This window comes from Perna viridis, chromosome 11, assembly GCF_037379345.1.
Source record: "Perna viridis isolate PV_CMFRI_1.1 ecotype Kerala chromosome 11, ASM3737934v1, whole genome shotgun sequence".
Lineage (NCBI taxonomy): Eukaryota > Metazoa > Mollusca > Bivalvia > Mytilida > Mytilidae > Perna > Perna viridis.
The window spans coordinates 23,204,036-23,226,695 of NC_142455.1; the positions used below are offsets into that span (position 1 = coordinate 23,204,036).

The following is a 22,660-nucleotide window of genomic DNA, read 5'->3' on the forward strand; positions in this document are numbered from 1 at the left end:
TATTAGAAGTTATCTAAAATATTATTGCAGTGGATGTGTTTTGAATGTATGATACTTATGCTTAGATTTAAAGGTTATTCAAATATAGTGTAAAATATGTTTCGCCCGATAGAGCGAATTTTGAAGAAAGGATTCATCTAAACTCCAAAAATAATACAATATATTTTCATAATTTCATAAACATTAGAAATTGTGAATTGTATGGCAGTTGAGTTTACTGAGTATATAATAATCGGATATTTACGGTTTCATATACTAGCAGTTTCAGATATCAGGCAATCTGCATCTTCATGGACAATATAATCTTCTCGTACGAACTCTTTTTTAAAGTTTATGTTTATTGTTTTATGAAGTATACTGCAATAACTAATGTACATTTATGTAATCACTTTAAAGAAATAAAAAAATGCTGATAAAAAAAAATGATTCATTCAATCATGTTTGTCATCACCAAGCCAATAGCTTAGACGTATTTTTTTATTATACAATACAACGATTTATTGATCAATCATGTAAAATTAGCCCCCGTATAGGTCCGGGTGTTATAAGAATAGGCCTGCAGCAGCGCTAAGCTTGTCGTAAAAGGCGACTAAATAGTGCTCAGAACCCTGGCCAGGGGCTAGGGCGCTCTGTCCACGGAGCAACTGGGTTGTGTGCCTCAGGTGGTGGAATGGGGTACCCCTGGCGTGTTACATGCTGGGGTTGTAAGGCTATGATACGGAAAACCTTGTCGCTAACCATAGTGTTGCAACGTGTTGGGAACAATGCCACGTTCTTCGCACGTTAAAGAACCCTACTGTGGTATTCTCCCGGAGTAGGAATCATAGGACTCCGCCACAGGAGGCTAAATTGCCCGACCTTACCCACCTCTCCATATTTCCAGTGGCAATCAAAATTTGTCGATCCCATTATCCTTGTGTCCCATCCCATATTTCATTTCATCATCATTTCATGTTCATTGTCTGAATATAGCTGGAATATTGCTGCTCGGGCATTAAACCCCAACAAAAAAAGAAAGAAAGAACGTAAAATTAGTATCGGGTTAAGCCATTGTGAAACACCTAAAAAATTCATGAAATGACAGATTTCTGTACTTCTAAACAGTAAACATCAGAAACCGTTTTTAGATGGTGTTACAGTTTAGTCGGATACTTACGGTTTCATAAACAATCACTTACAAAACTTTTCAAACTACGCTTTGCTCAAAAGAACATATTCTGAGGGAATAGTTCGCCTAAATCCTGAAAAAGAAGAATGTGCAAATAATTCCGTTGCTTTCCAGTATTTTATTAAAGGGAAATCTATATCTAATATGATCAAGTCTTTCACTGAATTAATAATATCAGTTTATTTTTAAAATATTGCTGTGAATGACATAGAGTCATAAACGATCATTGTCTTCAAATTTGATTTATAGGTAAATAATTGTGCAAAGTAAAATATAACAAACTTTGGCAACATTGCGATTCAGTAATTATTAAAGTGCAAGTCAATAATAGCTATTTTTATTTCAAATTCTCCCCAAAAGCTTAGGTTTGAATGCAACATTTTGTCGAAACCAATAATCAATGATTTATTAAGTATGAGTCAAATGATAACTCGAATAATAAACAAAAAAGGTCTGATGAATTTGATTGAAAAGAAAATACTTAGTTCAGTACGAATTGTGGGTATGATGCATTAAAAAAAATTAGAATTTATCCTACCTTTTGATAATTACTTCATTGCACATTACATTCCTAACGATTATTAATCAAACTCATAATTTATAAAATAAATAATAATAAGGATAGAGTAATCAAGGGAACCAAGATTCTAGCGGAAATCAAAAGAATGTAAACCAGGGACAAAAGCAGACATGGTAAACAGACACACACAACGAAGGACATGAAACAACCAAAATAATACTTTACCCTTTACGAAAAGTTTTATTACAAATACTGAGAAGACTAATGTATGTTTAGCCTTTGGTTATAAAATTTATCATTCGTAGATCGAAAAAGATTCTTATAAAATTGTGTTTGTCATTGTTCAACATGATCTCATACTTGATATGTTTGTTGAAAACAAATGTTTCATTGATCGCACCTATCTTATCAGAATCGCATTTTATTATTTATCAAATCTAAAAGAAATAAAGAAGTTTGGAATGCAATAACGCAACATATTTTTACTGTAACCGAAAAAAAAACTTAATAAATACAAATGCCTATTTACCGCTATAAACTTGGTTCCCTTGATTATTCATACATTTGTATTAAGAACGGCAGAAGATGTTACATTCTTTTAACCAAAAGTATGAAGAATCGATGTTCGAAACGTTGTTACCTAAAGAAGAGACATATACATCCCAAGAGGTTTATCAACCAAAGTATTCTAAATTGTTTGCTACATCATTTTAAAGTTACAAGTACTGAGAATGCGACATTAAATGACACCCCTGTAATTCAGAAATACCATATTAAATCTGTTTGCAACGACACCAAGTCATCTACCGCAATTTTTTTCTCCGTGGTTATTGAGTATAATGAGTATTTTTCTCTTCAACAATGGTCGCTTCAAAGCCCGTATTGTAGCAAATGTTTGAACCGTCGGACGTCTTATGTTATACACCTGTTATCTCGGGCAGCCTTGATAGAGAATAAGATGAATTTTCTGAGAAATCTTTATCTGATGTGGCAATATTTAATTCATATAAGTACTTTCATAAGAAAAAATATATGATACATTTAACAGAAGTAGCCAATATTTCTTTAAATACTTCTTCACATATCGATTTTACACGCTACGCGGTTTTACGATTAAATGACAGGGCATTGTTATTAATTGTTCAATGACCGCATTCCTGTTCATTATTAATTATTTCAACTTTATTTATTTATTTATTTGAAGATGTACCATATCTATGACATAATATCCTGTTGTCAGAAAACAAGGACAAAAACCAAATTATGTGTAAAAAACGACTATATATTATTAATTTGTTTATCTTTAACTAGGTCAACTTAGTACATTGAAGTAAGTTTTGTTATTATTTTCTGTGTCCAAATAAGGACTTAACGTCACTTGTCCGTAAGATATTTCCAACCCATCAAATTGTGTTCTAATCCGATGCACGTACCAAAAAGTATATGTTACATGTTGAAAATTAATATGTTTAATAAAGTTTTATTGTTTTTATGTTAAGTTGGTGAAATCATTTACAAAAAATGTGATTGTGTATTTTACATCGGTTAACAACTGTCATTACAATATATTTACCTAAAATAAGAAAGAAATTAATGATTTTGTAAAAATTGCTTAACGCCGATTTTTCACCTATTGGCATTATAGACAGGTAAGCAGATACAATGGCATAAAATCAGTTTGAGATTAAGACATTTCATAAATTGGCATACGGGGTACCCACATGCAAAAGGAAAAGGCATAAAAATACATTTAAAAGAACGCAAATTGCACACTTGAAAATGTAGGCGACACCACTTATTTCGCCTAAAGTCATATATTTTGAGGGAATTTTTTTTCACAAATTGACAAATATATATATATAAACAGCACGGTCAATAAATACAAAAGAATCATTTTGAATATCACTTCCTGTGAATTCTACATCAAACTAATCATTGTGTGGGGGGGCATTGTCGTCTTGAAACACACAGTCCTGCTCCGGGAAATGCCGAGCAATCACTGGTCATAAGTTGTCCTCGAGTATCTCGATGTATTTATGTCTATTTATAGTACCATTTACTGTTGTAATAGTTCCGACACCATGGTAAGTAATGCAGCCCCAGATTCATGACAGAAAGTTTCCTCTGGGCCGGTGGACATACACAATCTTTGGACTCTGCCTCATCCTTCCTCCGCCAAATATAAAGACGGTAATTAGTGCCAACCACCACCTGACTTTCGTCCGAAAACATCGCTTTGTCCCACTGACCACGAACACGCCAATGAAGCTTTTCTTGGGCCCATTTCACGCGTTTTTTTCTGTTCACCCTTCATATCCGGACTTTCTTCTTAACAACTCTCCGATGATATCCTTCTTGGTACAAAGCACGCTGAACTGTCTTTTTAGATACTTGAACACCTCTATGTTCATTGAATTTTAGGGTAGCATCCTTTAATGGGGTCTTACGATCACTCCGAATTTTCCGAACGAGCACCCTTTTGTCCAGCCATTTTGGAAACATCAACTTTTTGTAGCAGACGAAACACTAATTCCCCGGTTTAATTATAAAAATAGAAGTAATTAAACACATTGTCATCAATTGGTTTCTAAAATGAACGACGGGGAAGCCCAGGGTAAGATAATTTATTGTTGATCACGTTACGCTTTGTTTTTGCCGGTAAATTATGGCACAGTACTGTATCTACGACATCTTCATTATTCCGCCTATACGGGAGGCGCCACACAGAGACACATAATAGAACTCGTATTGGGAATAACATTCCTCGTCTCGTTCATGAAAGTATTCTTTTATTGCAGTATAAACACAATAATAATATCTTGACTTTACATAAATGAAATAAAATGATTCGGCAAGAAACGAACGGGATAGGTGCTTCTTCGTCTCATCCTTTTATTCCTTTATGTGAAGTCAAGATATTATTATTGTCTTTTTTAATTGTTCCCATCTAATCGTTACCCTACAATTTTTATTTGATTACTGTTCAAATCCTGGTACCCATGATTTCCCGTGCGAAAATAAAGGCTGTTAAAAATACCTATACACTGAAGCCGCTGGAGTATTTCTGAACAGGAAAAATAGTTGACAAAGGGGAAATTAAAAGTCGTCATGCTTGTTAAAAATTAGTCTTTCCCTAACTATGCACCTGGTGCCCCGTGCAGGTCCAGGTGTTAAAAGAATAGACCTGCAGCAGCGCTAAGCTGTCGTAAAAGGCGACTAAATAGTGCTCAGAAACCTAGCCGGGGGCTAGGCGCTCTGCCCACAGAGCAACTGGGATGTGTGCCCCAGGTGGTGGAATGGGGTACCCCTGACGTGTTACATGCTGGGGTTGTCAGGCTATAATACGGAAAACCTGACCGCAAACCATAGTGGTGCACCGTGTTGGGAAAGATGCCACGTTCCTCGCACGTTAGAGAACCCTGCTGTGGTATTCGATAGGAGTAGGAACCTTTGCGCTCCGCCACAGGAGGCTAAATTGCCCGACCTTACCCATCCTCCCTTTTTCCAGTGGCAATCAAAATTTGTCGACCCTATTATCCTTGTGTCCCATCCTTTTTTTCATTTCATGTTCATTTAATCATCCATTTCATGTTCATTGTCTGAATATAGCTGAAATATTGCTGCTCGGGCATTAAACCCCAACAAACAACAAACACTATAAATGATGGTTAAGAAAAAACTCATTTTAGCGTCCCCGCCACAACACGACGGAAAGACATAGAAATGGTATTCGCCCGTCCGTCCGATCTACTGATCCTTTGAGTGAAACTGCAGAAAGGATTTTGGTCAAATTTGTATGAATGTATGGTACCATACCTTGTTGATCAAACTGCACCGCCATTTCGATTTTACGTGTTTGATGCAAGTAATGAGACTTGGACTGTTTCCTGCATTGAACAGTAAAGTGATACTTGGTTGGAATAACTCTTCTGACCCCGCTGGACAGATTTTGTACTCATTTTGCAAAATTGGTAGGCATATTTCACAGTTTATCATACTACACCTTCATTTTGATTCGACAAATTTTAAAGGGGAGTTGAATTGAATCGTTTTCTTCATTGAACAGTAAAGTGAAACCTCGTGAACGCAACTCCTGAAACCACTGGATGGATTTTTTTTCAAATTTGTACTGCTTTTGTGTTGACAATAGAACAAGTTCCTGATTTTGTTATATAGATATATACATTTATATATGTGTTATGTGTGGTATACCTCCTAATAACATAGCGATTTCAATTATATACATTTTGGTTTTTTTTTCTATTTGATTTTTCTGCGAGGCGGGACATAAGGCTACGTATAACAACCTTGTTTCAAGATAATTTGATAGATCAGGTGGTCTCCAAAACGATGATAAGATTGCAACAAGAATTAAAGAAACTGTGTATGATAATTTGCAATGTATTAGGTTACGAGTGGAGAAAATGATCGAAAATTAATGGTACACATTTTGTGCTATAGAAATACCTCATATTTGTTGCCATCAGCGATGGCGATAAACATACTAAAGAAACCATTTTTGTGCATTTAAATTAGTTATTAGATTTAGAATTTTTGTTCACAATGTAAATGGATATCAGGTATGATTAGTTTAAGTGATTTAATTCGAACACAGATTTATTTATTAGTACTTTGTTTGCACTTGTACTAATATCAAAATATACTGAAAGAAAATGCACAGTACTCAAAGTTATGTCACTGAATTATGCAAGCAACTGTTTTTGTGAGTTAAAACTTATATCAATTGATAGGAATCAAGGAAGTTTTTAAGATGTTTTCATCATTTGATGTTTGACGTCATCAAACACTTATGTTCTGAAATTAATCTTGAAGAAATATGGGGAAAAAACGTAGCTAGTTCTATAAATTCACTTTTAAGCTGACAAAAACACTAATGTGGCGTCTTCGTGTTTTATTTTGATCACGTTGTTTTGTTTTGCAATTCGGTTGATAATGTGATTTTATTTTGAATGCATTAGCAAACCACGAAAACGGTAAGTATAATTCTGTACGGGTAACACGCATTATGTTATTCACTGTTTATGTTATTTTTGATTCTTTACATTTACGTCTGGAAAGTCCGTAGGATACGATGGCGAGTATATATTCCAATGTTCTGAAGAATGTTGAAGAAAAAGTCGTTGAAAAATTGATCAAGTTGGACCATGAAATGGATTTATACTCTTAAAAAATGGAAAAATGGGAAATGGAAACTGTTAATCAGATCAGAACAATGATAGAGTTTAAAGACGAATTCCTTCTGGCAATAAGTGACAAATTTAACAGGGGAAAAAAAAATTTCGATACAACTGTTGCGACATTGATAACGAAATGTAAAAGTAAAATCAGTGGTGAAACTGAATTGCACAGAAGACAAACCGACATTTTAGAGGGGCGGTTAAGTGGAAGATAAAAAACTTTAAAAATATTCTGAAAATAAAACGGAGACATATAGAACAATGCAAGAAGGACTAAACGAAACTATTCTGTCGAATACAAATGATTTTAGGAACCAAATCAGAGATGAAACCGTAGATTTTAGAAATCTAAAGAATATTTTAATGAGACGTTTCGTGCAATAGCTATGTCAGAGATGATACGAGAGGACCGTCTTAATAATTCTGTAGAAAATATAGAGAATACATTAACTACAACCATAAAGGACATTGTTAAGAAACATGAAGGAAATGAGACAGGTAGGAAAGTAAGACAAAACAAAGTTTTTTTAATGTAAACGTAAAAGAAGCAAATACTGCATGATTTGTTGTTAATAAATGTATACCCGCCTCGTCTGTCTGTCTCAATCCGTCAATTAAACAACCAAAAAAATTAAAAAAACAAAAAACAAAAGAAAAAAAATAAAATGAACAAACTGACGAACAAAGTGATTCTCATCAAAAACTGAAATTAGAAAAAAATACTTTAAAAGAAAATGGTTTGACAAGTTAATTCTGGCTAAAAATTCACATTATGGCATTGACGGATGGTTGTCACTTTAAAATATACAAAAACGACCAGTATCTGGTTGATCTCTTTATATCTAATGGTAAAACTGACTATTGGCATACTAGCAGTGCATCATTTGTCATTCAGCTTGACAGGGACGATAAAGTTACAGTGCAACCAGATCGTGAATTAAGAATATATGGAGTCTCCTCCTACCAAGGTACATGCATTACATTTGTGAAAGTAAATGAACCACCTTCGATGGAATAATTCAGAATCTGTTAATATATTATTTGTGTCGCATTTGTTATGCTGTAACTTGTGTTTATACATGTGATATCCATTGCCATGGAAGGTTATATTCTACATATCTATATTTCTATATTAAGAAATATAAGTGCTAATAAAAGTAGTCCACTAGAGATATCAAAACTTAAAATTCGGTTATGTTCTACTAAAGAAAAGTACCGGACAATTTACACAATAACCAGTAAAAATATTTCATGATACCTAAGAAAACCATTTTTTTTTTCATTTCAAATCCTTCTGTAGGCTCCCTAAAAACTGTATTTATTATAACTGTAATTATACAGTTTATATGATTATCATAAGATAAAATGAATCACCACCTACCTGGATTTTAAGTGGAACCATACTTAATCAACACAATAAGGGTTCATGTATTTTTGGAATGAATACATATTATTATGACTTTGATCTTGTTGTTGTGTGTAGTTTTAAATGACAGGCATTGGAATGGAATGAAAAACGTGAATGGAAAAAATCTTTTAAAAAGTGGATATTACAATTTCATACCTAAGCAGCAAGGTTTTTACAATACAGTCGAAAATAGTTCTGATATATAAACTCATCACAATGTATTATTTAATCTTTAACTGTATGTTAAATTTTTTAAATGTTTTCATTATTGATAGCCTAGTACAAAGTATTACATATGAAAGAAATGTTCAGCTGTTCTTTATATTCATACTTCACAACAAACCGATAGAGACAGTGGATGTGTTTAAGAGGTATAAACACAACAATGGAGCATATATCAGATGTCCATGGTAAAAGGTAATGTTTCCATGACATATCAACCCAATTATAGAGCAGAAGATTTCAAACTCCAGTGAAACCGAAGCACCACAAGGTCTATTCAGAGTACATAACTACAAATTAATAGAAATTTGATGTGAAAAAAGCATTTTAGAACTAAAACTTATCTAACAATAGAACATTTAAATAAGATACAAACTATAATTAGCCTTTTATGAGCAAAGTATAGTGTTTGAAGACTTTAATCCAGACCGTGTTTGTTTTGTTCTTTTTTTTTCTGCTTTTTACTTGTACTTGTACTCACATAGTCAATATGGAACAATTATATTTCATGATAAACATACTAAATAAATTAATTAAAATATGATACATGTATCTAAGTTTAATCAAATCTTGATTAATAAAAAAAGTAATTAATCTTTTTCAGAATTTGGGCCCATCCATAGCATTTATGCGTTTAAAGAGTAATCAAGGGAACCAAGATTACTGCGGTAATCAAAGAATGTAATCCAGGGACAAAGACCAGACATGGAAAACAGACATTCACAACAAAGAACATAAAGTAACTAAAATCATACATACAAAGTAATAAAAGCAAATGAGCAACTCGGACTCCACTAAAAACTGAATGAAGCATGAATTATTCTTCAAAGATTGACAGAGCAGAACACATTATTAATTGTTTGTAAACCAATAAAGGTACCATAAGAATTGTTTTAAAAAGTAGCTAAATGCATTCAATTTCGGAACAATACCCGAACATGTCTGGATCTGCCTCATCGTTATCTAGTTGTCAGCATATAAGTATCTATATAAACAGTAAGCAAATACAAAACTACAATTTTGGGTACAAATGTCCTTAAATAATGCACTAATTGAATATATATTGCTACATAACAGCTGAGATTTATCATTAAAAAAGTAGAAAAAATAAAATATGTCGATAATAGGAGGTGAATATCTCCAATTTGTATATAAACAGAATGCAAACTTTTATTAATATTGGTTGGATACTTCTGATTTACTAACTACAAAAAGTGAACACCGTCAACAACATAAAGTTCAACATGAAATGTAGGAAAAACAACTTTTCAAATTTGTCTTAATACGAAGTGCACATCTGCAAAACAAATATAAACAATTTACCGCAGCGTCAAAAATGGGACAATTCAAATACGTCAAAATCCAAACATATGACTAGAACGTGAAAACAGGAAACAAAAACGATCTATAAATAAATTGTGGCGACCCAAAGAAAGTAATAGTTGTATACTTATGAATTAAACATTACACAGAGCATATATCCCTAAGCATGACAGGTGAACTAAGGGAGGGAGTCAAACGGCTACTAGTCCAGTATTCGCTGGTGACGCAGGTAAAACGCCCAGTTCGTATCCAATAACTATTTAAGGAATGTTTCAATTTTTGAACAGATTACACGAAATAACCTTGTTTGCGTCAGTTTACACTTTTAAGCCGCAAAAAAAAATTGTAAACCGGCCCAGGAATTATATTTATTATAATTCAATTACTAAGGGGTAGTAGTCAAAGTGATTATTGATTTGCATTAAAAACATTATTTTGTTTGGTATTATTTAAATCGTGGAATGCGGGCCAATCAACGTTTGTGAACATAAACAATGATCCGGTTTGCTGAAAGAGAAGTCAGCTTTGGTTATAAAAGGTGAAGTCGTATCATTAATCAAGGTGTCAATTACGTAACTCTTTTGGTAAATTGTTAACCTCAGTATATCCACCAGAGCTCTTTATCAAATAGACTACAGAAACAGGTTGTTTTGTGTCTTTTTTTGGACCTTCGACTCGAATTTGACAGAGGTAATCGCAGCACTAAGATTTATGATTTATGACAAATGAGACGACTTTAATTTAAATATTATAAATATTTCTTACCTTTGCAGCAATGTACCTTCATCTTCTGCATCCTGCATATGGTGTTTATATTTCACAATGGATTCGTTATGCTAGAGCAAGTACCAAGTTTTCTGATTTCCTTGAACGTCATATGCGTAACAGATTCTAAAGAAAGGAGTATGAGGAATTACGTCTCAAAAGGTTTATTGTCAAATCATTACTTAAATATCAGTCCTTATATTCCTGTACCGAGTCAGGACCATTGCAGTACCAGTTGTTCCGGTGGTGTAATATCTATATTGCTAGATTTGTTTTGGACTTGACTTGATAATGGATCGGATTCGTCTTCGGGACCTTTGTCGTTAGCCTTGTTAAGGTAACAATGGCAGCACTATTTACTCTAACGGTGTAAGTTCGAGTGTTCGAAACATACACCATTCCACATTACTGTAAGACCTGCAATCCTCCCCGGATGTTCATACGTCGTCATTAGTAACTACTGCGTTATCAACATTAATGCAAGGCTATTTTATCTTTAAATTCATTTCGAGATGTACAATTGATGTACACGAGTGATAAACCATCGAAACTTTTAAAGGAAAACAAATTATTGACCCATGAACTTGAACTCCTAAAGTTATCAGAATCAGTAATTTTAATGTCCACAAATCAACTCAATCCTATGAATCAAAGGGAAAATTTGCAAGAACTAAATCTCCTGCGCAGATGTATATTTTTTCGCTATTTCAATGCTTCACACATCTGTGGAAGAGTGAATTTGACATGTTTTGTAAGTATTGTATTATATGTTTTTAATTTGCAGTGATGTGTATTGATGAACTAACTTATTGAATCCGAATTATTGATTACTTAATAAAATACTTATTTAACGTATTTGTGTTATTTGATTACTATTTCATAATTATAGTGAATTTGATTTCACTAATACATTGAATGAAACATGTGCTTTCATTTATTTTGATATGAAAATTGAGGTTATGAACTTTAGCTGTGAAGGTCAGTTTGGGTTATTCCATTCATTTTCACTGGTTGTTTAAAGCTGGTGGTCATTTCTGTTGTTCTATAGAATTGGACTGTGATATTGCTATAAAGGAAGATGGAAGACATTTTACATTTCATTTGATTAATCTATTCAACTCTGTTCTGCTGTAATTAATCCTGGTGTCACCATGCATCTAATGCAAGGTATCTGTTTTTTATTACTGTATTGTTCTTTATTTCATATCTACAGTATATTTAGTGACTGATTGATTGATTCACTGACTGATAAAACTTATTCAATATTAAAATGAATTAAAACTAATAATAAATTATTAATTTAACAGGGATAATATTTTAAAACCATTAAGTAATGAATGAAAACTACAAGCTTGCTAAAATACAATTTAATACAGGTTCATGTGATTTTTGTGTGATTGTGTGTTTTGGCGCAAAAAGTTACAATCCTTATTTTGTATTTAACTGTAACCATGTTATCATGTATGTCATATTTGATGATATTCATGTTAGTATGATGTTCTAATCCTGAGACGATTGTTCGTGTTCTTTGCACTTCAGAGTGAGGTAAGATTCGAGTTTGTTTTGTTTGCTTTAATATTTTAGTTCGCTTATTTTGCTTAGCTTAGTTTGCTGATATTTTAACTGCTTATGCTTATGCTTAACGTTTTTGCTTTGAACCATGTTGATGCTATATTTGCATGAATTAGCTTGTGACATACATTTTTTCTAGTTGAACAGCTTATATAACTCATGAGTAATATATTTTAATCATTTTGATATACAGTTTTTCATTAGAATAATGAGAACAGATAACTCATTGGTGCTTTTCATATTTTAATTGTAATTTTCATTTTGAGTACACGAGTTCTTATAATATGCTAGAGTTATCCTTCTTGACACATCGTTACAAATTTATATGCTAATAATAGGGACTTTCAAAACTGGATTAACAATATCAATAAAGAATCTAAATACCTTGAGATGCTTTAGTTTTAATGTGTGGAATACGCCTAAAACCAATTGGCAACACATCTGCGACACGAAGTATCTAACGTATCATTTTTTTGGAATTTAGTACTGTTCAACGAAACATATTTGGCGATTTGTATTGAAAAAACATTTTTACAACCTGTACAGCAGAACTTATAAGCTAGAGGAGTTGATACATAGTGAAAGAGTAATCAAGGGAACCAAGGTTATAGCGGTAATCAAAAGAATGCAATCCAGGGACAAAGACCAGACATGGAGAACAGAAATACACAACAAAGAACATAAAGTAACTAAAAAATACATTAAAAAAACGCAAATGAGCAACTCGAACTCCACTAAAAACTGGGAGCATGGACCAGGTGCACCGGTAGAGTAAGCGTTCTCTGCATTTCTAGAAACACCCGCCGAGTTGCTCACAAAAAGTCAAGTCCGGGGTAGACAAACGAGAAAAGGAAAAGTATGACCAGTTGAATAAATCAGTTTTCATGGTGCAGATTGATACACTATAACGATCCACGAGTTCATGATGACGACCATAGAACTTCTATAGTGATGACTTTAATCTTGTAGCAATATAACCCTGTTCAAGAAGCCTATTTGTTAGACTTCTAGCGCGATACAAAAAGTCTGCGTAGTTTCGGGGCAAGCTGTGGCATAACGTATGAGTTGTGATATGAACACTCCATACGCAGGTGCTGAAGGGATGTTGCCACAGATGAAAGGAAAGTTGACAATTCTGAATGAAAAGTCATCACGTTTATCGTAAAGTTTGGTCAATAGTTTTCCTTTACCGTCGATTTCTAAGTGAAGGTCAAGATATGAGGCTGACCTTACAGTGTCTGTAGTATCATTTATCTCAAGTTCTTTGAGGTTTGATTGATTAAAGATAATACGTCATCTATATAGCGGAAACTGAGATTAAAGGATCTAGCCAAAGGATATTCTTTCTTTTGGATCAAATCAGCTTCATAAGAGTGAAGGAATATGTCAGCATGTAAAGGAGCACAATTTGTTCCCATTGGAATGCCGACCGTTTGTTGAAACAACACGTCCACCACACTGGACAAATATGTTGTCGATTAAAAATTCCAGCATTTTGTAAACATCTTCCTCTGTATATTGGAAGATGATCTGGAACTTTTTCTTACAAAGTATGAGGAATCTCTACCAAGAACTATATATTAGTATCTAGGTGTACCATCTTTTTTTTTGAAAAAAAAACAACGATGTATAATGTTTTTAAGTCGGGATTTTAACTGAGTATGGGGAATAGAATTATACAGTGTTAAAAATCATAGGTTTTAATGCTATTATATTCAGATAATAGTCTTGAACTGATTGTCTCCAAAAGATTTTTCGAATTTTTCAGGGTCCACATTGAATTAATACCACTAAGGGAGTAACAAGTGTTGTTGAAGGACTGCAGACCCACTTTGACAGTTGTGAGTATAGAAGTTTAAAGTTTTGAAAGAGGTTTGCACATTTTGCAGGTCTAGCTATGAAACGTTCTTTGTATGGATTCTTGTGGAGTTTAGGAATCCAGTACATATACGGTAGATCACAATCATCGTCCTTGGTAGAGAGACCAAAAGAGGATAGCACAGATTTATGGTTTTCCACAATCTCTTCTTTGGAGAGTTTGGTAGCAGTATATGTCTTATCACTGCTATTATTTTCTACGTCTACTTCTAATGATAAAAAACGTTTTGCAGACAAAAGCAATGTTGTTTTGGGCTTTGTCTGCTGGTACGACAACATATTTGTCATGTATTGTAGACAATGCTTTTGCTGCATCGGGGTCTTTGAAAACTGATGTAGCTTTGGCACTCATTGACCTACTTAAAACTTTTATTCGTTTCAAAATTAAAGACCTCACCGCCTGTAACCACTCTGACAGAGAAACAATGTCATCTTGTTCTCGTTTTATCCATTTTCTTGCAGTGAATCAGGAAGTCGATCTACTCATGTGGAGGAGATTGTAAACAATAACAAATCTTTCTCAGAACAAAGCGATTTCAACATATAGTCGAACTCGAACCTGAAAGAAATTTGAAAATCTTCTGGGAAGGTTTCTCGGACTCCAATTACCTTATTGTTTAGTGAATGGTCTGTCCGTGCTTGAGCTAGAGAGGCTTAACTGTACTTGCAATTACCTGTGATTTCCTCCTCACAAAATCAGTAGAATACTAAACTAACAACAAAATGTTCTTTATTAAAATATGCCCACTTCATGCTTAGGTATAATTAAATAATTTAAGCATAACTTTTTTTAAAATTAAATTTTCTTGACATTTCAAATAACAAATTAATACTATATTTAATGCATATTCTTTTTCTTATATTCACCTCAGTCTAATAAAAAAAAACACCTGGTTAATTATCCCAACAAAATCATTTTGAATATCGCTTTCTGTGAATTTTACATCAAAATAATCATTGATTGCGTAAAAAATCATAAAAGGTTTGGCAAATTAAGACAATACTTTAAAGCTTACACTCATCTTTTTGTCAGAAATGTTTCAAGATATAATAATAAAAGGCAAGACCGGTACATTTTTTACACATGCACAAAATTCCTTCAGACAAAACATCAATTAACTATTATTAGACATTACAGTCATATGACCCTAAAAGTTTGTGAGATATTTCTTACAGATTTACATCATAATCACTTGACCACAACAGTAGTTTTTTTTTTATTTCTCGCAGATTCACATTTATCATTACATTCATTATTGCTTCACGTTTCTTATCATAAACTGTTTATGTGGTTCTTCACCAGGATTTCCACGGGATACAAAGACAGACTCATAATGTTCTGCATGTTTGTAAAATAAATACTTACGAAGACAGAGAAATGAGAACACAACAACAACAACAAAACAAAAATCAAGACAAACATACCAAAAGCAGTTGAAAAATAAAAACAGGAAAAGTTGGGAAAATTGAAAGTCACGCTTGTCAAAATTTTAATCCTTTCCTTACAATTTACACCTATGTGATGGTTAAGAAAAAAGATATATTTTAGTGTCCCTCGTCACATCACAACAGAAAGCATAGTAATGGTGTTCGCCCGTCTGTCCGTCACACCACCGCCGTACTGATTTTGTATTCAAATTTCGTATATGGGTGTTGGACACCATATCTTGTTGACAAAACGGCACCGCCATTTCAATTTTACAAATTGGATGCAACTAATGGGACTTGAACTGCTACCTGAATTAAACAATAAAGTAATACTTGGTTGACATAACTTTTCTGACTCCGTTGGACAGATTTTGTACTCATTATGTAGATATTGATAGGCACATTACATAGTTTATCATACCATACCTTCATTTTTGTCCGACAAACATTAAAGGAGGAGGGTATCTTGACTTCAGTCATTTTCTGCATTGAACAGTAAAAATGAAATTAGTGAACACAACTCCTGAAACCACTGGATGGATTTTGTTCAAATTTGTGCTGCTTTTGTGTTGACAATAGAACAAGTTCCTGATTTTGTTATATAGATATATACATTTATATATGTGTTATATGTGGTATACCTCCTAATTACATAGAGATTTCAATTATATACATTTTGTTTTTCTATTTGGTTTTACTGTGGGCGGGATGCGTGTAGTAATATTGTTTCAAGATAAGCTTATTTTGGTAGATCAGGTCAAGATGGTCACCAAAACAATGAAAACCTGACAACAAGTATTAAAGAAACTGGGTGTGCTAATTTGCAATTTATTAGGTAACTAGGAAATTAGGAAAATGATCGAAAATTATTGGTACACATTTTGTGCTATACATGTAGAAAGGTCTGTTGAAACACAAGTGAAAAATGAAAAATAGAAAACTATAAGATTATTCTAAAAATCAAGACGGAGACACATAGAATAATGCAGGAAGGATTAAACAAAACCATTCTGTCAAATATATATGATTTCAGGGACCAACTCAGAGATGAAACCGAAAATTTTAGAAATCTGAAGACTATTTTAAATGAGACGTTTCGTGCAATAGCTATGTCAGATATAATACGAGAGGACCGTGTTCATAATTCTGTAGAAAATATAGAGAATATATTGAGTACAACCATAAAAGAAGTTGTCAAGAAACATGAAGGAAATAAGACAGGTAGGAACGTAAGACGAACAATATTTTATTTAATGTAAAAGTAAAAAAAGCGAATATACTGCAAGATTTGTGGCTAATAAATGTATATCATTCTCGTCTGTTTGTCTCATAACTCATACGTCAATTAAACAAATAATAAGTAAAATAACAAACAGACGATCAAAAACTAAAATTTGAAAAAAAATACTTTAACACGAAATTGTTTGAAAAGTTAGTTGTGGCTACCAATTCACACCTCTTAGAGTATGATAATACCCTAAAATGCATTATGGGGAATAAAATATATTTATTATTCCACCGTCTTCATGGAAACTAAAAAAGAAATTACCAATTCCAACATAGCATATTAATGTTAAATATATGACGAAATGAAATATAATTTAAAATCGATTTCATATTAATACAAACATGATTGTTTAATTTTTGTATACCTCCTTCTGGAGATGTATATGTATCAGGGAAAATTATTTCTATTTCAGTTGCTATTACAGCCTGTGCTAAGCATGAAATCATGGAGGAAAGAAACCCGATGTTGTTCCAATCAGTTATAACATCATACTGCTTACAAACTTATATCTTTGAGAAATATGATAAACCCTAAAATGCATTTTGGAAATAAAACGTCTTACAAGTATATAAATGAATTGGCTACATTTAAATTGATTATACAAAAAAGAACTTTTAACAACTGGAAAATCAGAAAACAGATCCTCGAATGTAAACATCACCTTTTGTTTATGTTCAATTATATGTACCTGTACAAAAATATTTCTATTTCAGTTGCTATTACTGTCTGTGCTAACTATGGAACTATAACGGGAGGTACACCGATAAAGTTCCGATCAGTTATTACATCTTACGGAATACAGAGCACACACTCCCTAACAAATTAAGGATACTTTAAATGTGAGCGTCCAGGGCTATACCTACTTACACTGGCAATAATGGCATTCACGGATAGTTGTTACTTTAAAATATACAACAAAAAAAAACAGTATCTGGTTGATCTCTATATATCTGGTAAAGTCGGCTATTGGCGTACCAGCAGTGCATCAGTTGTCATTCAACTTGACAGAGATGATTAAGTAACAGTTTAACCAGATCGTAATATAGATATAATGGAGAATCCTTCACTCAAGGAACATACATTACATTTGTGAAAGTAAAATGAACCATCTTCGATAATAGTTGTTCAGGAATATATTAATATATCAATTTATTTTGTTATTCAACTTTTTTCTATTTATACTGACCGTATCCATTGCTTAAGCAGGTAATACTTAGAAGGACCGGACAATATACATAATAAACATAAATAAAGATTTGCTTTGCTTTGCAAAGGAGAAAGGAGAGCAATATAATTGATAGATAATTCAATTGTAATCGTTTTTATTCAAAAGCTTCAAAATTTCAAATAAAATTTTTCTTCAAAACAGTATGCATGAAAGATTTCAAGTCGAAGTCACGTTAACAGTTTTGAGTGAATTGCATTAAAACGCAGACCTGCTGTACCGCGATAGACATCATTCAATTAGGCTTTTGGAACATGGTTTTGTTTCTTCAAGATTGAAGTTATCATTACAGAAGTTTAATGGTCGTTATCATGAGCTCGTGGATCTTTACGGTGTATCCATCTGCACCATGAGAACTGATTTGTTCAACGTGTCATAGTTCATCATTCCACTTTCGTCTATCCAGGACCTGACTTTTATGAACTTGGTGGGTGTTTCTAGAAAAGTATAGGACGCTTTTTAATTTTTCTAGTGGAGTCCGAGTTGCTCATTTACTTTTATTACTTTGTTTGTGTTATTACGGTTATTATATGTTCTTTGTTGTGTGTGTCTCTTTTCAATGTCCCTGAATTACATACTTTTGATTTTCGCTAGAACCTTGGTTCCACTGATTACTCTTTCTTTGAAATATGATAGATGTATGCTCTTCAATTGAAGTGTCGACAGTAAAGACCTCTGTCCTGTATCTTAAATTATAATATGACGTCCTTTCAAGGCTATGAGACCACAATTATGGTTAAATTTCGATTGCTATATAAGCAGCACGAGACTTATTGGATGTGACTTGCGTGTGTGTTAATTACTGCCCACCTTAATCATGTAAACAAACACGCGTAACATTCCGATGCGTATCAGCTGTTTTCATTCATTTCAGTAGTGTGAATGTACATCAAATTGATATTTGATAAAAATATTAAACGTTATATTTTAGAAAAGCTATATATTCCGTAAAAATCACTTGCATATGTACACGATAGCACTCGCCACGGTCGCACGTGCGCAATTAAGTATGAAAACAAACAATAACCACCGTCAATAAAAGAAACATTTTACCTGTCTATGTGTGATCACTGTAACCTTATAATGCAAACAACTATTACCATATCTAACAACGATTTACTTTATTCGCCCCTCCATTTATTATGAGTAATACAAATTAAAAATTTCTCTATTTCATCTGACATAGCGTAAAGTATACAGCCAAATATGGGCAAATATGGCGGGTCTAAGATTACCGTAATAGGTCACGAAAATGTAAAAAAAGTACGGTAACTGTCCTATTAGAATCGAAATAAATGTATCAGTTTATCAGTGTTTTACAATGGGCTGACCATTTATGACGACATTTTACACAAGGTCGATTCAAGTCTTATTAGAATGAAAACATATTGTTATGATTAAGATTTAGTTATGTGTATTTTCAAATGACAGGCGCTGGAATGGGACAAAAATGTGAATAGAAACAAGTCTTTTAAAAAGTAGTTATTGCAATTTCATACTTAAACAGCAAGGTATTTACTTTACAATTGAAAATAGTTCTGATATATATGCTCATCAAAATGCCTTTTTAATTTTTAACTGTGTGTTAAAAGTGTTCATTATTGATAGCCTAGTAAAAAGCATTGCATTTAAAAGCAATGTTAAGCTGTTCTTTATATTCATAATTCACATCAAATTAATAGCAAATGGCCATGGAGATGTGTTTAAGAGGTAAAAGTCCAATCATGGAGCATGAATTGGATTTCCAACAAAAAGGTAATGTTTCCATGGGATATAAACCCATCATTGAATAAAAGATTTTGAACTTCAGTGAAACCAAAGCACCACAAGATCTATTCAGTGTACATAACTATAAATTTACAGAATTTGTTGTAAAAAGCATTTTAGAACTGGAATGAATTTAAGATTAAAACACACTTTAAATAAGACACAAACTATAATTAGCCTTTTAAGAGCAAACTATAGGGTTTGAAGACTTTCACCCAGGCCGTGTGTGGTTTTTGTTCTGCTTTTTATGACTGATTGTTACTTGCACTCACATAGTAAATGTCTACTTCATGAAGAACTACATAATAAATTAATCAAGATATGATACATTACCTACATCCACTATGAACACATTAGCTGTTGCTCCACTATTTTCATCTCTGTTGTCTCTGTTTGTGTAACAACTATGTCACTTCCTATTAATGGTCATCATTTGCTGTGTAATTGTATTTTAGTGGATGGTTTTTCCAGTAACTGTCAAATCTATTTTCGAATGATTGAACTTTGATGGTTGATACAACATGATAAGGCTGTTCCATGTGTCAACTACACGGTTGGCGAAGAAGTATTTTCGGAAATCAAGTTTATATTCCTGTTTCTCAACTTTTCATACTGTGGCCTCTGGTGGTGTTCCTATTCAATTAAAGATTCCATCTGCCGTTTTCTCATCAAAGATTCCGGTTAGTATTTTAAAAGTCTCAATCATATCTCCTCAAAAGAGTCTGAATTTTAGTGTTGGCAGCTTCAATATTTCCAATTTTTCATGATAACTTTTCTTTGACATGTGTGGCAGCATCTTGGTTGCTCTTCGTTGTACTTTTTCAATTGCGTCAATATCTTTACTTTTGTAAGCGTACTAAACACTGTTTGCATACTGCAATTGTGGTCTTACTAATGCCTTGAATACTAAACTAAATGATTTGTAATCTAGCTAGCATAATGTCCGACAAATAAAACTGACTATTTGATTTGCCTTGTTGATATTGATTTGAATATGGTTGTCGAATAATAAATTGCTATCGATGTTCGAACCATTGTCCTTCTCCATATTAACAACTTCAAGAGTTGTTTTGTTGCCATCACATTTCTTCATTATATATGTGTAGTCGTCACATTCTTTGCAATTTGCACTTGTCTAGGTGGAAGCGTAACATCCATTCAACGCTCCAGTCGAAGAGTTTGTTTATATCATGTTGCATAAGTTCAACGTCATCTTCAGTTTTGATGTCTCTAATCATTGTGGTGTCATCAGCGCACAAAATACTTCCGATAATACGCATTCAGGTAAATCGTTAATAAAGATGACAAACAGTATTGATCCAAGAACAGATCATTGAGGAATGTCGCTTGTGACTTCATGCTATTTCGAGTATTTCCAAGTATATGGACACGTTGCTTTCTATCACACAGGAAATTCTGTATCCAACAACAAGTAGTTTGTCACTAACACCATACTGTTTTTTGGTTAGTAGAAGGCTTTTGTGAGGAACTTTGTCAAATGCCTTCATAAAGTCAATATACATCGGGTGTATTGTTCCACCTTTTTCAAGAATTTGCTACCATCTCTCAAGAACCTTCAATAGTTGTAGTGAAGTAGATCCGCGACCGACAAAGCAAAAATGTTTGTTACTGAACGTGTTTTGGGTGTACATGTACCAAAGTTTAATCAAATCTTAATAAATTAAAAAATAATCAATCTTTTCCAGAATTAAGGCCACACAATAGCATTCATACGTTTAAAAGCATGAATTATTCTGTAGAAATTAACAGAGCAGAACACATTATTAACTGTGTGTAAACCAATAAAGGTACGATACATTAAGAATTTTTTTTTTTAAAATGTAGCTGAAGTCCATTAAATTTAGGAAGAAGACCCAAACATATCTAGACCTGTCTCATCGTTATTTAGTTGTCAACACATAAGTATCTGTATAAACCGTAAGCAAATACAAAACTATGGTGTTGAGTACAAACTTCCTTAAATAATGTACTAATGGAAGAGTACATACTGCAAAAAATAGCTGAAATTTACCAGTAAAAAAGTAGAACAATAAAATATGTCGATAATATGAAGTGCGTATCTTCAATTTGTATATAAACAGATAGCAAAGTCGTATTAATATTGGTTCAACATTTTTTGACCTACTGATTACAAAAAAATGGATACCCTCAACAACAAAAAGTTCAACATGCTAAACATGTAAGGAAAACACTTTTCAAATTTGACTTTAATAGGATGTACACTTCTGCAAAACAGTATAAACAATGTGTAAAGTTTGAATCATATATCAGCAAAAGAATACCGAAGACTCAACAATGGGTCAATTCAAATACATCAAAATCCAAACATATCACCATGAACGTCACAACAAGAAACAAAGACGATCTACAAACAAAATATAGCAAACCAAAGAAAGTACTGGTAATATACTTTTGAATTAAATATTACACAAAGGATGTATCCCTAAGCATGACATGTGGACGGAAGGAGTCAAGCGGCTGCCAGTTCGGTATTCGCAGGATCGCAGGTTAAACGTTCAGTTCGTACAAATAATTATTTAAGGAATGTTTCTAATTTTGAACAGGTTACACGAAATAACATAGCTTGCATCAGTTCACACTTTTAAACCGCAAAACCGGGAATGCGGACCAATCAACGTTAATGAACATAAACAATGATCTGGTTTGCTCAAAGAGAACCAACCAATCCGAAATATTGCTACAAATCAAATTAAATAATGCACTTTTTTTTTTTACAAAAGTATCATGTTTTCAGTTCATCAGATTGTCTGTTGTGGAAGGCAGTAGACAAGTACAACTAGTGCCAGTAAAGTCAATTCAAATCCTTAACCTTAACAGGCAGACAGACATACAAAACATGACCATACATTCTTTACA

The 22,660-nt window shown here is 33.0% G+C and overlaps 1 long non-coding RNA gene across 2 annotated transcripts; it reads left to right on the forward strand.

Annotated features, from left to right (window-relative positions):
• The first annotated feature begins 6,275 nt into the window (after positions 1-6,275).
• On the forward strand, positions 6,276-11,459 carry LOC148603418 (uncharacterized). Of its 2 annotated transcripts, XR_015916767.1 has the most exons (4): positions 6,276-7,384; positions 7,782-7,854; positions 8,570-8,711; positions 10,613-11,459. It is a non-coding gene; the product is annotated as an uncharacterized LOC148603418 (long non-coding RNA). The 2 variants fall into 2 exon arrangements; XR_015916766.1 differs by having other exon boundaries at positions 6,278-7,384; positions 8,570-11,459.
• The last annotated feature ends 11,201 nt before the right edge of the window (positions 11,460-22,660 follow it).